Below are 17,355 nucleotides of genomic sequence, written 5' to 3' on the forward strand. Positions count from 1 at the left end.
TGCATACACTTCAACTTAAATGCCCCGCAGCTTTTAGGAAACACCACAAGTTTGTGTCAAAGGAACTGAAAACCTACAACTTAATGTGTGAGTGACCACAACCTGACAATTCCCCCTTGCTTGGACCTAGTTTATGATTGAATTTTATTTAGTTTTTATTCATTAAATGCATTAAAAGTTTAAGGAACATCAGATAAAGCTCGATACAGATGTAAATGCATAAACTGGGATGATTTTGTACCCCCTACATTTTCAGTTGGATTCAAAACTGCTACCTCTATCAAGGAACCATCTTTTATGTGTAATAGTCCTTAAAACAAACAAACCAACCAACAACAAAAAAAACTGCTCAAGGTCAACAAGTCTCACCGACAAAAGCCACTGAAAAAAATGTCAGAAATGTACAGTGTCCAATTACACAACAGTAACAAGCGACATTTAATTTAAACCTTGGTCCACGTCGCTACCTTGGGTGCCAACAGCTTTGTCTCTGTGCAATTTCATACCGCATTTTGCATCATCAATAATCCGAGACAAATATATGCATTGTCGGGAGGGGGGGGGGATAGGGGGAGAAAGCTCCTTTGAAAATTCCCAGATTCCCAAATTCAGAATTCCCAGATTAAGATCAATCCATTCCACCTCATTGGGAGGGAAACTGCTAAGATAAAGAAACGTCTGCAGAAAGCGAAATCTCGAATCTGTTTTCCATTCAGTCTTTTTGTTTGGTTATGAGCTTTATTATGTTCCCCCACCAAACACACACACACACACACACACTATTATTATTTCCCCCCCCCCCACCCCCAAAAAAAAAATGCTGAAGGGATTAAATCCACACCGGGGCCTTTAACATTCAGCTGCTGTTTGAAGCTGAAGGTATGCACGGTGACCTCTGTTTGCTCCCCCGGCCAGAGCCCGGTACAGGCAGCCAGTCTTCAATGTTCCTCCGGCGGCCCTGCAGGTGAAGCGTCCACATCAGGAATTTGATCTCTCATCTCGCCCTCATGTCTCAAGTTCCTGACAGAGAACTTACAGTGCCGGCCTTTGTACGGAGGAAGCCGTGCTGCAGTGTTATGACTGCCATTCCTCGCGATCACAATACGGTCTCATGTCAGTCGCACGCGCGCGCGCGCGCGCGCACTCACGCACATTAGCATGAGAGTCTTTGTGCGCCACCAAACCAAACACCTCCTCAAATCTGGCGGCACCTCGCTGTGTTGATACACGGCTTCGGTGACAAAGGAAACACAGGCAGAGGGGCAGATTAGCCCGGCTGAAGGCGCAGCCTTCCCTGGAACGGAGGGGCCGCCCGACTCGGGTTCTAAAACAAACAAGGCAGATAAACAAGCAACATTTTGGGGGCAAGAGAGGGGAGTAGTGTTCCCTGAACAGCAGACACCTTGTAGATTTAATACCCCTCAGCTAAAACCTGTAATTTTGCTGCGCCGTCAGATAGCTCCTGAGCCGATAGAGGCTCCCTTTTTTTCCCCCCCTCCTTTCTCCCCCTGCATTGTTAGAGATCAGCGCGCTGTTTCCTGCGCGTATTCTATGTAAATTACATGCGATAATCGCCACGCGAGGCACAATGCTGGTTCCCGTGGTGCAAGCGGAAACCGAGGGTAGATAAACGCAGGCTGGGCAGATTTGCATAGCCTTTGTGTTTTGGGCGCCGGTGAACGTGAGCCCTGAGGATTGGTAGGGATTTCCTCTAGGTTTTTGTATAAGTAAATGCCTGCTTCCTCCCTGGGCTGGCACCATTATGTACAGCAGAAAGGGGCGGGAGGTGGAGGCAGAGGGCACAAACGGAATAGCAAAAATCACCTGGGCTGGTGGTGGGAGCCACAGCCTCCGTGAGTTGCTTCTGTCGAAGGTAGAAGCGGGGTTACGTCGGGGCTTGGGTGTTAATTCGTGCACTCTGATTCACTTCATTACGCTGAGAACAGGTGTTAATCTGTTGGACGCCGTGACGGAGAGGTGTCACCTTACAACTGGGGCTCACAGAGGAGTAGGGCTAAAAAAGAAAAATGAGAGGGCGTATTTATCTTGTGATGTTTGATCTCCTCTCTGAGGTCCCTCTTTAAAGGTGTGGTATTACCTGAAAAAGGGATGAGTGCTTAAGGTGGGAGGGGGGGAAACACACCTGTACCTTTCCCTAGAAGGTCTTTAGTGATGGGGTTTGTGTGTTTTTGGTTGCTGTTCATGGCCTGTAGCTATGTGATAACGGCCTGGAAATCGTTGTCAAGCAGAAAGACGAAAGCTCACATTCGTGTCTGTGAAGCTTGGAAGTTTGCGGTGCAGCTTCGACGTATGGCTTAATACCCGTCCCAGAGAACCTCAGGCTAAACAAACAGCGTCTGACAGAGAGTCAACACAAACCAAGCCTTTATTCCGGATCAGAAACCAAAGTCGTAGGAATCTGCTTCGCTCCTGATAAAATGCCTCATTGTGGAGATTGCCTTTCAGAAGGTATCAGCAGCCATGTTTGGACTTTTTCAGTCTGGTTTTTATTTTAAATCTTAAGTAAGTTTATAGCACTCCAAAAACTGCTGTTTAAAAAAAAAAAAACAATTTAATATTTCTTCGTATTAAAGCACAAACCGACTGTGTTTGAGTGATATTATGATCTGATAATTGTCAGCCACATTAATCTGACAGCAGTTCTGTTCCACTTTCAAGTATCCAGCATCTCGAGGTGAGTAAACAATCTGCATAGCATCAGGTTATTATTCCTGTATTTAAGTCGTAATTTCATTGATTCTGCAGCAGTGGTGGGAATACGGCATGTGAGAGAGGTGGCACTATCGGCAGACTTTTTTTTAGCCTTTTCAAAAAATACGTCAGATTGGGTTGTAGTAATCAAATTGTGTTTGCATATAGTGAAGTGTGTCCAGATTGTTAGTTTGTTTTAAACCATGAAGGGAAAACATCTTATAAGAGGTTTTCCCTGCCTGCATCCAGTTAGTTCTTAAGGAAAGTTGTGGATTAGATATCAAGATATCAAGACAGCAGGAGGAGGAACTGAATTGATTTATAATTTCTTCAAGGTTTTTATGGTTGAGTTTGTGACTTTGCTATTTTCTTTGTTATTTTTGATCATAGTGTTGATTTTGATGTTGTCGTGCAGATTAAACTTCTTTTTTTATTTCTCCGTACAGAAGTTGGCGGAAGACAAATGTAAACCCAGTATGGAAAATCAGGTGCTAACCAGGACTTTTTATAGTCGTACAGAAACACTGTGCTAATATATAACACCATAACAAAATATGAACTGTATTGAATTTGTGATCAAGCTTTTGGCCAAAGTGTGAACACTAACCATGGCTAGCATAGCTTATTCTGACCACTCCACAAATAAAAGCTCACAAGTTAACTAACTTATTCTCTAGTGTGACCTACTCTAATGACATTAACAGAAGTACAAAGGTTAGTTTTAATCTGACCTCGTTTTATGTCATTGTACAAAGAATTAGCGATGTCTGATCAAATTTTTCAAAATGGCAACCTGTGAAAAATGACACGGTTCCTTCCAGTCTTGTCGCTTAACCCTTTGATTCAAGGTTTGACTAAAGCTAGCTTACTTCTGGTCCCACAGAGTAAACACAGAATTTGGATGAAACGAATGACTCAGCAGTTATTTGTTCATAATATAAAAAAGTCTTCTTTATTTATATGTTCAGTGTTCAGTTCCAGCAAGGAAAGTCTTTCAAATTTGAGTCTGTTCGCTTCTCCTCACGGCTCCACAGAACCGCTGTATAATTTTGAGGCGACGTGACGACAAAAAACACAATTGTGGGCGTCCTGTTCTGCTGTTCATTCCGTTATTACTCCGGTTTTACACTGTCAAAATAAAGTAACGTCTGTCTGGGATCTGCGGCTCTGTAGTAGCGGCGGCGGCGGAATTCGTCGTTAGCTTTATGTTGCTCATAGCGTAGCTTTGATTAGAGCGAGATCCGTGGCTCCCAGTGCACTTTTTCACTTCCACAAGAACACTTTTATTTTATTAAACATATTCTTCCTATTCATCAGAGCCATGCCACATTGTTCCAGGCAGCACACTGTGATCCTCAGACAGCAGCACCCCAGCTGGTGTCAACCGTGGTGTATTTGTACTCCCCCCTCCGCCCCCCCCCCCCCCCCACTCTCTCTCTCTCTCTCTCTCTCTCTTTTTGATAGACACGCAGCAGTCTTTCATCAAGGTGGGTTCATCTTGCTGTGGGTCGGGCTGATGTGACAGAGTTGTCTTTAGAGAGGGATGGTGTTTGACAGCGGCAGGCTAACGGATGTAGGAGATCATCTCAGTCTGCCGAGGCTTTAGTTATGATGTGGTGCCGGGTGCGATCTGCAGGTGTGTGTCGCCAGGCCCTTCATCCATCACAAGTCCGGACAAAGCATGGGGGAATGAAATGTTTCTTCCATCCTGGCGGATGAGGGATGTGGTTTTACAAAACAAGATAGGATACCTATCCATTCTGTCCTTGCCCTGTCATTATTCTTTCTTTTTTGGGGAAGGAGGATAAGGGGATAGTCCAAACCTGTTTGTTGGCGTGTAAATGTTTGTTTCTTAAAAAGAAACACTTCAAGAAAGTGTTTTGCAAAGCGCGTGTTAAGTGAAAAATTAACAGGCTCAAAATTCCTTTTAATAAGATACAAGAGAAAGTAATAAAGTCTCTCCGGCTCTACGGACGACAAAGGTGATGTGCTCAAGTAAAAGTACAGCAAATTTGACTTAAATGTAAATGTAAAATATTAGTCAAATAAAATGAAAAACTGCCTCCTTAAATTTTAAGTGACAGTTGAGGGTTTTTTCCAATGAAAATAGAAAAGCCTATTTTATTCATCTATTAACAAATAGTTAATTTAATGCCAAATTTTGAAAAATCAAAAGCACTTTATAACAACCATGTTTGCCATTTAGTTAAGGCAACAAAAGTGTAAAATAAAAAAAGAACTTAAGGCATTAAAGTACAAAACAGTCAGCAGGATGAAAACATAAAAAGAAGCACTTATTGGATTTGAAGTCCAAATAATGAAGATCCTGTTTTATAAAGTCAGTAGAATAAGATCAATTCAATTTATTAGCTGAATTCTGCTTTAAACGTTTTAATTGAGATTTTATACATTTTTTCCCCCCACAGCTTAATCGAGTTTAAACTAGAGGAAAAATAACATCAGCTACATAAAATCAACACATTGACACTCAGAGCTACACAGCTTTCTATCAGATATGGGAAAAGATGCTAGTCTTATTGTTATTTCAAACATTTAGAGGTAAAGTGTTTGGCTTAATAAGTACCACAATATTTGGAGGTTACATTTTTTTTCTGGGTCATCATTAACACTAATGGTGTGAAATGACAAAGTCCAAAAAACTTTAAGTGTCCAAATCCCTATTTACCATCTCTTTACTTGAAACACTTCCAAACTTCAGACCCTGTAAAAACTTTCAAATCCTCTAACCTGCTGCTGCATCCTGCCTGTCAGCTTGCTGAAACAAGACACACATTATCTTACAAGAAAGACAAATTTGAGTGTTTGGCAATATTTATGGTTGAAAAAAAAATGTTGTAGAGACTGAAACAGTGTCATTAACCATTCATATCATTAAAACTACAATTGGTGAGCTATTACTGGCACGTCTGTAAAGCAGCAGACTGCAGGCTAGCTAACGGAGGAGATTAAATGTCCGATATCAGCCGGTTATTCTGGTTATCACTTTACAAAGAGCAACACAGTAAAAATATCCTGCCTGATGAGTTATTGAAAACCGTTCTCGATTTAATTCTTACATGTAAATGTGAGATAAAAACACATGTAAATGTTATGTTTCCAAGCGTAGTAATTTCCTTATTATTGCTTTTACCACATTGAAGTGTTAACTATTCTGTAGTTTTGCTAAACTCCATTAATCAAAATCAAAATGTCAATAAATTAATATATATGGCACTAATATCACTGCAATATGCTATGTTATGCTTCATTTTAAAAATTGTGGAGATATCTATCTATCTATCTATCTATCTATCTATCTATCTATCTATCTATCTATCTATCTATCTATCTATCTATCTATCTATCTATCTATCTATCTATCTATCTATCTATCTATCTATCTATCTATCTATCTATCTATCTATCTAAAGTCATGACATTATGTTATATTTACTTGCAGTTTTCTCTTGCCTACTTCCTGTATATGATCTTCTTTGCAGATCTTTCCTGTATTGCAGCTAATCCATCTCTATTTGTCTGCTCACCTAGGGACATGCCTATGGCCACAATAATAATCCACACATGAAAGATTAATGATATATTTCCCCCCCCCAACCCCAAATGCTGTCTGTAGATGTATGTGTGTCTGCATGATTTAATCATTGACCTCTCAGGGATTTTTTTTTCTTTTGTGTAAGAGAACAACTACCATGTTCCTGTCATTTCCTATTTCGAATCAAAGAGGTCAACGCAGAAAATGTCTCAAAACCAATTTGTGTTTCAAAAAGACCCTTGAGAAATAGTGGCTTGTGCTGCGTTTGATATGTACAAAGACACTTATCCCTTATCTATCTTTTCAGAGAGAATGAGAGAGAAGGAGAGAGAGAGAAAGAGAGAGAGAGGGATGGAGGGAGGGAGAAGTGCTCCAGGAATCAGTGCTGCCTCCGTGAGATATGATGCTGCTCGATTTTGATCATTGACATTTGCTTTTTCATGCATCCCGAAAAAAAAAGAGGGGGAAGAAAAAAAAACAAGGCCTGCCTTCCATTAAGGAATTATTCAAATGACCTTCAACGGTGCATGTTTTCGTACAGTTTTGTTGTGAGAATATGAGAACACATACTGACATCTCAATTACTTATGCAAGGCTCAGAGTGGGCCCAGTGGATGCAATCACCGTGTGTGCAATCCTCAGTCACTCCAAATCACCAAAGCTCCCGGACAGACACACATAATTCAGACAAGTCAGACAGGATTTGCATACAAAGACTACCACAAAAAAAAAAAAAAAAAAAGAGGGCATAAATAAAAAATGCTCTATCTTGGGTAGGAAGAGGACACAGGAAGGTGAGGAAAACCGGAAAAATCTAAAAAAAAAGTAGAAAGGTTTTGCTTAAACTTGCTAAAGCAACATGAGAACGTATCGATATGTCTTGAACGTAGGCTAACAGAAAGCAGCACACAGCTGTAAGGTAGAAACAAAATCGATCCATGGTTTTAAACAAAAAAGTGGCATCTACATGTACTTTGCCTTCTTTGCAGATTCATTTGGGTCCCACAACACATGGAAAAAGAAGATCCAGATGGAAGACGGTAAAAGTGAAACTTTTGACCCATTTATAAAAGGCATATCACTGTGAGCGAAACATGGGGGCATCGTCACATCATGCTGATCAGGGTTGATGGGAGGTTGGATCGTGGTCCGATCAATAAAGAATCAGTGGCAATGCTTGAAAACCGATGATCATAGAAACTTTCCATCCAGTATAACTGGGCTTATAGTAACTATAATTATATATCTAAAAAAATATGTAAATGTTTAAAGCAGGTTGAGGGATGTTAGGGATTTTTATTATTAAATTTTTCTTCCACTGAACCATTACCTAATACTTTGTGTTAATCTATAACATAAGATCCTCAAATATACATACATTTATGATTTGTTTAATAATAATAATAATAATAATAATAATAATAATAATAATAATAATATTAATAATAATAATAATACAGAAGTTAAACTTCATTTAAAGTGAAATTAAGTTTTGAATGTGTAAATAATGCTTGACATGACAAAGCACCATTACCTGATACTTTATGTCAGTCAATGACATAAAAACACCAAAATATACATTCATGCTTGTGACTAGAATTGTTTTGTTGCTGTTGCATGTCGCTGATTAGTTTAAAGGAAAGAAGAAAAGTAAAAAGTAACTTGAAAAAAATTATAATAATTTTAAGGGAAATGAAGTTTAGAATGCAAAAATAATGACAAACATGACAAAGTAGAAAGTCAAAATCTCTTATTTTCAAAATTCCCAAAAAGGCCCTCAATGGCCATCCATCCCAGATTCACACATAAAGAACCAAAAACACTGTGGTCCCTCTTTACATTTTTTTTAAAACTAGCATTTTTTTCTTTTTCTTTTTTTTTTTTTTTCATTCCAATCTTCTGCCCTTCTTGGAGGTGACACACTGTCGTACGGCGGATGACGGGTTGTGGGGGCGGGGGAGGTAGTAGGGGGCTGAGAGAGGGGTTGGGGTTGTAGGGGCATGCAAAAAAGCTGGGGTGGAGGGCTAACCCGGCATCCCGTCATTAGCGTCGCGCGGCGGAGATGCAGGGGCACCCTGACACATGTCACGGACAGCCACCCGAGAACCCACGTATGAAGCTGACACGCCGCGCATAATTTATCCCGTGACACGATCTGCATGTCGAGTTGTTGATCTGTTGTGTTTGGTTTGGACATGGGCGCTCTCTGGCAGGGGAAGACAGAAGGGGCGGTTATTATGCAGGTGGAGTTGTGTGTGGGGGGGTGTGGAGGGGTGCGGAGAATCAGGGCAGGAGGAGAGTGAGGGCGAAGAGGTGTGTTGTTTTCAAGGGACGACGGAGGGGTTAGGATGGTGGTGGTGGTGGGGGGTTGAAGTAGCATCTTGGTGTAGCACACACTGAAGGGGCGACACGTTTGTCATGTCCACTGAGAAGCAACATATACATAAACAAGTGCATTCAAATTCACTAATGCAGACAGCCAGACTGTCTCTATCTCTCTATCACATAAACACGCAGACCCGCCTCCCCTCGCCGCCCCCCCCATCACTTCACGCTTTGCTGACATGCACATTGAGCCATCTTGAAGTCGCAGCGATAATCTCACCCCTTAAGACATCTGTTCATGAGTGAAAATGACTAAATACAGCTGAGCTGACCCTGCACCGTTCTGTTGGATTTGAGTGTTTCCCAGGCGCCACCGATGCTACGTCTCATCAAGCTAAAGCTGCAGTTTGAAACTTTAACAAAAATATGTTTTTTTAATTTTTATTTATTTTTTTTACATATTTGTTTAAACCGTCACTTTGTGGCGACAGTGTGAGACAGATAATATGTGGCAAAACCAATCAAGCTCCTTCACGTCTGCAGAAATGCACCGCTGCCGGTTCAAAACAGCCAATCAGAGCCAGAAGGGCGGTCTTAGCGATGTCAATCAACCCTGGTGACAAGGTGAGATGCACCTGCTAACAATGCTAACTTGCGAGTGACTGGTGAACAGTAGTGACTGGTGAACAGTAGTGACTGGTGAACAGTAGTGACTGGTGAACAGTAGTGAGGTGTGTGTCCTCTGAATGTTCTCATCAACTTCTCCTCAAACACCCCCCACCTCCATCCACCGTCCCCATCGAGGTTTGTTTACATGAATTATGCATATGACTAGTCTTTTAGAAGGCCCCTCCCTTATCACGCTCCCTAATCCCTGTTGTTGCCATGGTAACCAGATTAGACGTGACTGTGATGTACAGTACAGGCCCTCGAGGCCTTTTATTTTTCTCCTTTTTTCCTGGACAAGTCCTCATTGTGCGGCAGGCGGGGAGGGGGTCCCGGAGCCCCCCCCTCACCCGCCCGCCGTAGGTCACCTGTCCGGTTATATTACCATGTTGGTGCTGGTGTCTGATGGAAAATATGAGTTTCAGTCTGCTACTCTGTTGCTGCGAACCTCAGATTTCACTTGGGTAAAGAATACTAGGACGGATGTGTAAATCTGAAAAAAGAAAAAATTGATTAAATCTGTTGGGTTTCGGATTCAACCAATTGGGAAAGAGATTTCAAGATCATCGCTCCATACATGGAAATGGGCATCCAAAAAAGATTAATAAATAAAATTCAGACTTCATTTGAGTACATTTTGATGAGAGTAAACTGAATTATTCCGGTCACAAAAAACAGGAAGGAGTATTTCAGATCTTTTAGGGGTTTGAAGACACTCGTGGACGGTGTTGCCAGACTGGGCGGGTTTCCACCCAGACGGGCTTCTTTTCTGAACATGTTGGACTGGGGGAAATATATTTGTGCTGCTTTTCACAGCATTTGATGGGTTTCTAGAAAGTTTTCACTGGAAATTTCTGGAAAATAATTGTTATTGTGTGACAGAAAAGCAAAAATTAAAACGACAAAAAAAACAACCTTGCACACATTTTATCAGTTCATTTATTCTGAAAAGGCGAGACACGTTTGAATGTGACATCATTCATGTATAATAGTCATTAGTTAATGAAGTGACGGAATAATATTGATGTAACTTGGAAGGTTGTAGGTTTGATTCCAGCTGCCTGAATGTAAATTCAGTTTATCTACTTATAAAGCAATAGTTCACAGACATGTAGCACATTATCACAGTGATGTAGAGGCAAAGTGGGCCTCTACATCATCATTACTAATAATCTTTGGAGAATAATTCCATGTGTAAACGCCACACAGACAGAGATTCTCTTTATCCGTATTGCTAATGATCCTAATCAGTGTAGATTGGATTGAAAATAATCACCAAATCAAAACGAGCAAAAAAGAAAACAAACCTTTGTGTTTCCTGAAAATAAAATTTAAAAACTGTTTTCCAGCCTCTCGTCTCCCGTCTTCATGGGTTTTGTTTGTGGACGGAGGGTCCAGTGCAGGATGAGAAAGGTCAGAACCAGTACCTCGAATCCACCAACCAGTCTGCTAGTTTTAACCAGGCTGCTGCGACAGGGCTTCATCCCTGACACAGACATTTCATTTAGGCCTTAGACAACAGAAATAAATAATTTAAAAGGGAGGGATTATATTTCTCCTTTACTGCAAAAGGGGGATGTGGCTGTTAGGTTCTGAGAGTGGAAATGCGGAGACAGGCTGTCAAATCGGCATTTACAGAAACTGATGTACAGGAGAGAGAGGCTCTGCCAACATATGGGGATATATAGTGATGTTTATTTTATCACAGGATCATGCTTCTTATACCTTTATTAAAAGACGTTTTACAAGTCCAATATGTCATCACATCCACATTTATTTGCGGCCCTAAAAGAAAATGTGAAAAGTTATAAAACCAGCTTATGTGAAACTGAAATATACTCTACAGATTTCTGTGGGAGATCTTCAGATTTCATTATTTTATGCTCTCTAATAGTTTTCCTAAAGCTTTTGAAAGAGGACCAGGCCCACAGCATCACAGATCCATCAGAGATGTATCTGTGCAGACGTTTGCATCTCATTTGGTTTAAAGAATATTGATTTCATCTTCTTCCTATTGCCTTAGTTGAATATCATTGTTTCCTTCCCTTTTCTGAAGCGTGAAGAAAGGAACCACTTGGTCCAGATCTAAAATTCTGGGAACTTTAAATTGCTAATTAAAAGTTCCCAGACTCGCTGGTCAACTTCTAAAAGATAACCTCAAAATGAGTTGCACAATGCTTTTAGTTTCCTTTAATCGTTGAGCCATGCCTCTAATTGTTTCGGCTGAGATTTTGTAAAGAAAAACATTTTCTCCCTTTCTAACTAAAAAGACCAGTTTATTAAAAGTTGAATTTGACCAAAACAAAATAAAGAAAAAATGTGATAATAGGCTCCAGCATTAAAAGCTTTTTTTTTTTTTACACACTTTCCAGCTTGAATTGCACTTAAATCCAAAAAAATTCTCTTAGAGGAAACTCATGTTCATGCTGCAAACTCTATCTTAACTATTGCTCCAGTTTGCCCTCCAGTTGATGAAGGGACGACTGTTTTCTTGTGATGATTCCATAAACATTGCCTGAATACCAAAATAGACAAAAACCAAAATGTTAACACAGAAACTTGCACAACTGCAAATAAACACCATCTGATCTTTTCCGGGCCTGAATTCATTCCCTCTCCGCAACTAATCAAAATGTCTTCCCTAATATCCCTCTGAGATCAGATGTGAGGCCACATAAATAATCCCCACTTTAGTGAGGGGATTTTATATTTCTGGGGGTCCAACAAAGAAATTATTTACTGAAGAAGTTTAGTGTTCTTTAAAAGTCAGACGGCTGTTCGTGGGAACGCCGTTAAACGGCTGCTGCCGCAGGATTTGGAATTTAGAGGGTACCTATTGTACATTCATCCTCTGTCATTAATGTTCAACCATGGGTTGTTTTTCTTTTTCTTTTTTTTTTTTCTAATGGAGGCTGTGTTCCCACATGGCCCTCACCCAGCTCAATTACTGCTCCCTTGTGATCCTTATTACCATTATTCATTCAAGTTTTTACATGTTTTTACATGAGACAATAATAAAAAAAGCAAATGTATTCTTTTTGGCTCCGTATACAGATTTGGCGGAGCGTTCAGGCTGAATGAAATAGTGAACCAGGTATTAGAATACATTTCCTCCACATTCATACAGTCCTTTGCATAAATATCTTCAATCGTCATGTGACGACTGCAAACTTCATCATTTTACATTTAGATATCATGTGACATTTCTACACAAAGAAACAAAAAATAAATCAGTTTTTCTCTCTTTTTTTTGTCAACTTCTCAGAGAGGAAGTTGAGGAGACGCTTAAAGTTTTGCTAGGTTTAAAAAAAAAACATCACAGAACTTAAAATTTCTACAAATTATAAATGACCTAGTCAAAGTTTGGATTTAAATTAGGTTGATAAACTGATATTCCTGCACGCTCTACATCCAATCTGATTGAGTTTGAGCCTATTTTGTAAAGATGAATGGACAAAAAAAAGTCTAAGCCTGTGTAGGTGTGCATAGCTGAGAGAAACATACGAAAACAGATGCTACATAAATCACAAATATGTACCTCTGTTTTCAAGCATTTATTTGGTAAACAAACAATAATACTAATATTAATAATGTTGTTGTATTTTAATAAATTCTTTGCAATTATTTAACACTCTACTTTCTAAATGTAACTTGGCAAAAATGTGGAACACATTAAGAGACAATAATACGTACTGATGAAAAAGAAGCAAACATAAAATCAGGCGTATTTAGACAACACATTTTTATTCTCTCTGTATGTGTATATATATATATATATATATATATATTCATATATATATATTGCATTCGGGCCATCTAATCTTAGAATGCAGTTTGTGTTTATGATTTACAGCTAAAATTCCCCATTGCTTCTCCTGAAGGAGGGATGAGTGAAAGCTTTGGTGTGGAGAATACAGATTGGCAGTCACCCCAGTTAATGACCACCATAGCAGTACTAAGGTAGGAAGCTGCAGTTGGGTGTTGAGTTAATGGACAGCCTGTCACTTCCTTGTCACTTCACCAAGATAATTTTACCCTTCTCATTGTTCTCATTGCATGCACTGTGTGTGCAATGAATTGGACCGGTTGCAAAGTATCCCAAAGTCAATCTTACTGGGAGTTTTCTTTTTTTTTTTTTTTCTTTCTTGCTCCTGCAGTGGTTGGTTTAGGAGAATGAATGCTGCTTTGGTTTATTTTCTCCATATGTTCTGAGCACAGTAATAACACTAAGAAGAAAGGAGCTTTTTGACAGTGTTTCCAGAGCAGCCCTGCAGAGCTTTTCTCTGACACAAAATCATGTGATACGTTTCCTTAAAACGTTTTGTGAAAAATGGCTCAAGGCAAGTTTTTTTTAAATATATATATATATATATATATATATATATATATATATATATATATATATATATATATATATATATATATATATATATATATATATAAAAGGCCTTCCCCATACCTAATTCCTGACGAGAGAGAGAAATGACTGCAGCTTCACGGCACTTGTTGACAATGGGAGGTTTGAAGGGTTTATCTGTTCCTTTTTTCCCCTTTTTTTTATTGCTGTGCTGAACACAAATGAACAACCAGAGAGACCGAAAAGATTAGATCTAAAATTAACCAAACCTGCAGGAATGCAGCTTACTGTTGCATGATTATGGCTAATTGTGCAATTGCAAACTCATCACAGCCTTAAGTGTCATAATGCCATAATGTTTTTTTCTTTCTTCAAGATAAAATTATTATAAAAACATAAGATTTTTTTTAACAAGAATTGGTTTCTCAGGTCTCAACTTCTTACATTTTTTTATCCACATATGTTTGAATATTTACATTTTGAGTCATGTAGTCCCAACAGAACAATGATCCGAGACACAGATCAAAACTGGTTCAGAAAACTGTCAACCATAGCAGTGGTAGCATCATGGTGAGGGACTGTTTAGTTACCATTGGTAGTGATGCATTGCACAGAGGAAATAATAAAGAATGTTTAGATGATCATAATGTACTCACCAAAGCTAATTTTTCCACTGGATAATTTAGGTTAGCATTAAGCTTCTGCAACTTCCACAATCTTACCCCTGTGGAAATTTACACAAAAAACTGAAACGTCAGCCCTGTCCCTGAAAACCAACCAGCAATTTCAATTGACTCAACCATTTTTTATAAGAGTGTTTAAATATCCAGCCAGAAACATGCCAGAAGCTTGTCGATGTCTACAAAAAGGATTATTGTCTTTTTTTTTTTTTTTACAACATATTAATGGAACAAACTACCAGGAAACTGCAAAGATGCTGAAACACTGAGTTCCTTTAAATCAAGGCTATAAACCTCACCTGTTTAGCGTAACCTGTGACTCATAATATCTGGAACACTGATATATGTGATATACATTTGCTTGATGATTTTGATGATGGCATTGGACAAAAAATGTTTGCTGCTTGTTTCACAATTTGTTACTATTTTTGTTCTAAATGACGCATTTTGGATGTCCTTGTTGCTGGAGTGTGCTAAAGAAAACAAACCTGACTTGGTCCAATTAGGGGCCTCCCACTCCAGCCCCAAGGAACAACCATCTTGCAATGTCTAGACTAGCGGTTCTCAACGTGGGCGGTACCGCCCCCCAGGGGCGTTCAGAGGACGGCAGGGGGCGCTGGCGGAATTTTTTACAAAAGGGGGACACTGGGATTCCTTTGGGGGGCGTTTGGTCAAAGGTAAACTTTACACCTTAAATGCACAACAATACCAGTTTAGACTTTGAGCAACTTGGTAAAACTGTATTGTGTAACATTAAATCATGCTTGGCTGCAACTGTATCGATGGCAGCTCTTCTTCTATTCAGTATTTGTTAGCTTCTGTTAGCTTCTTGGCGCAGCTTCGTTCTCCTGCGACTGTACATACACCACGTCAGTTCAGCATTACACCGGCTGATGACGAAGCAGCAACTAATATTAAAAAGTGTTTTCTTTTCGTTTGAAGGCTGCCCGCTTCCATGGAAGGACAACAGAAAATCGCTCTGATAAACATGTAATTACTAAAATCACGATACCCTCACTTTGTATCCCTCTGAAAAATGAACCCATTTAAATAAAGAAATCCCTCCATGGGTGATACCACGATAGAGAGCGTTCATTTTATAGCGTTTACGCCGGTGCTGTAAGAGGTATGATAGAACAACGGTACCACAGCACTTTTACATTTCATTAATCAGAATACCAAAATTGTTTTTGTTGTTTTAAAAGGTTTATGTCAGTTTGCCTTTTCCCCATCGATACTTTTCCCGACCGCCCTGCACCTCAGGGGTTTTTAAAAAAAATTTAAAAAATAAATAAATAAAAAGACGACGACGACGTGCAAAACTCTGAAACAGGAGAAGCGGGACATAAAACGGAGCGACGAACTAGATGTGAATTATGGCATAAAACAGAATCCGACACTGAACAGTGAAAAATCAACACATGATGTGAAACACATGACGATTAGGTGGCGCAGCAGGTGATGAGTGAAGATTACTGATGGTGAGCGTCAATAAACGATAAAATAAATCTAACAACAGGAATGAAACTAAAGTGGACATAGCAATAAACCAAGAGAGGACAATACTAATCAAAGGAAACTAGATGGAAATGAATGAAGAACAAAATGCAAGAATAAACTAAGAAACTAAAGTAAATACAGAGGAATAAACTGGTATGGCAAGACCTTTCGAGCAATAATTAATACAGAGGACTGTATGGCAAGAATAAACAGACACTATTTCCAGATAAAAGGTAAAATAATATTGTTGAAGTGCCATGGGTTTGCTGAGACCACATCTAGTACTGAGAATATATTGCAGACCATAACGGTAAAGAACTGATCACTTATTTATGTTTTTAATTAGATTTGATATATTTATTTATTCAATATTATTTTTCATGTCAGTGTTAATGTCATGAGGCTGATGATTCCATGACACTTTCAATTTGACTCATTAGGATTTGATTAAGAACCAGATTTGTTCTTTGTAATTTCTGTCCAGTAAAACTATTAATCTGTAAATCAATAGACAGGTTGATATAAAGATATAATCCATGTTTCTGTTTCATATTTGTATGGCATTAAAAGGATCTGGAACTTTTGTTTTTCCACTGAAAGTTCTGGTCTGCACATTAAATGCCATGTGGGTGAAGTTTTATGGATGATACTCTGATGTCCCATTTTCCTGAAGGCAGCACAGAGCTGCACCACCAGAAACCCACAGAAACACTGAAGAGAAGAGGAGCTATGATTAATGTAGTTACAGTTCTATCCATGTTTTAATGTTGCAGAGCTCAGTCATTTGCAAATAGCTCAAAGTTCAAAGATTATTTCTGTTTTTATTTTAATTATGTAAAGCACTTTGAAATGCCTTGCTGCTGAAATGTGCTATACAAATAAAATTTGATTGATTGATTGATTGATTAAACTGGTATGTTGTTCATCTTTTATTTGGTCATTTGGTGCAAGATTTAACAACTAGAAAATGGCACAGAATAAGAATATTGTTTCCACTCTGAATGGCTGCTGTTAGGCCGACTGATTTTAACTTGAATGTTCATTGCATTTTTCTTAGTGAAAATAATTTCTATTCCCATTGATTTTTTTGTTCTCTGGGAAATTATTTTTGATGATAAATACAGAAACAAGCATAAAAATCAAAGCATTTACAATAGGGATAGTAAAATAATGGTCAGTGCAAAGTAGCCTACAAATTCTTTGGTGGGGGGCGGTGAGGGACCTGGATAAAGGCTAGGGGGGCGCTGGGCTGAAAAAGGTTGAGAAACACTAGTCTAGATGCATCTTTGACTCATAGCCAGGTGTTTGTAGGACTTGATTACACTTTGAGGAGGTAATTCAACCCATAACTAAAGTCCGTCAGTCAGGTGGCATCAGGCTCAGGAACAATGATTATTAGATCAGTCTGGAAGGAGTTTAAAAAAATATATATTTTTTTAGGCCAGATCTAAATTCTATTCCAGACTGAGAAAAATAAAAGAGCGGCTCAAGTGTCATTAAAAGCCCCAGATTTATTTTTCAGTAATACCCACACTGATTACTTACACCGGTACGTTTCCACT

The sequence above is a fragment of the Poecilia reticulata genome, chromosome 16 (genome assembly GCF_904066995.2).
Source record: "Poecilia reticulata chromosome 16, P_reticulata-male-v2, whole genome shotgun sequence".
Classification (NCBI taxonomy): Eukaryota; Metazoa; Chordata; class Actinopteri; order Cyprinodontiformes; family Poeciliidae; genus Poecilia; species Poecilia reticulata.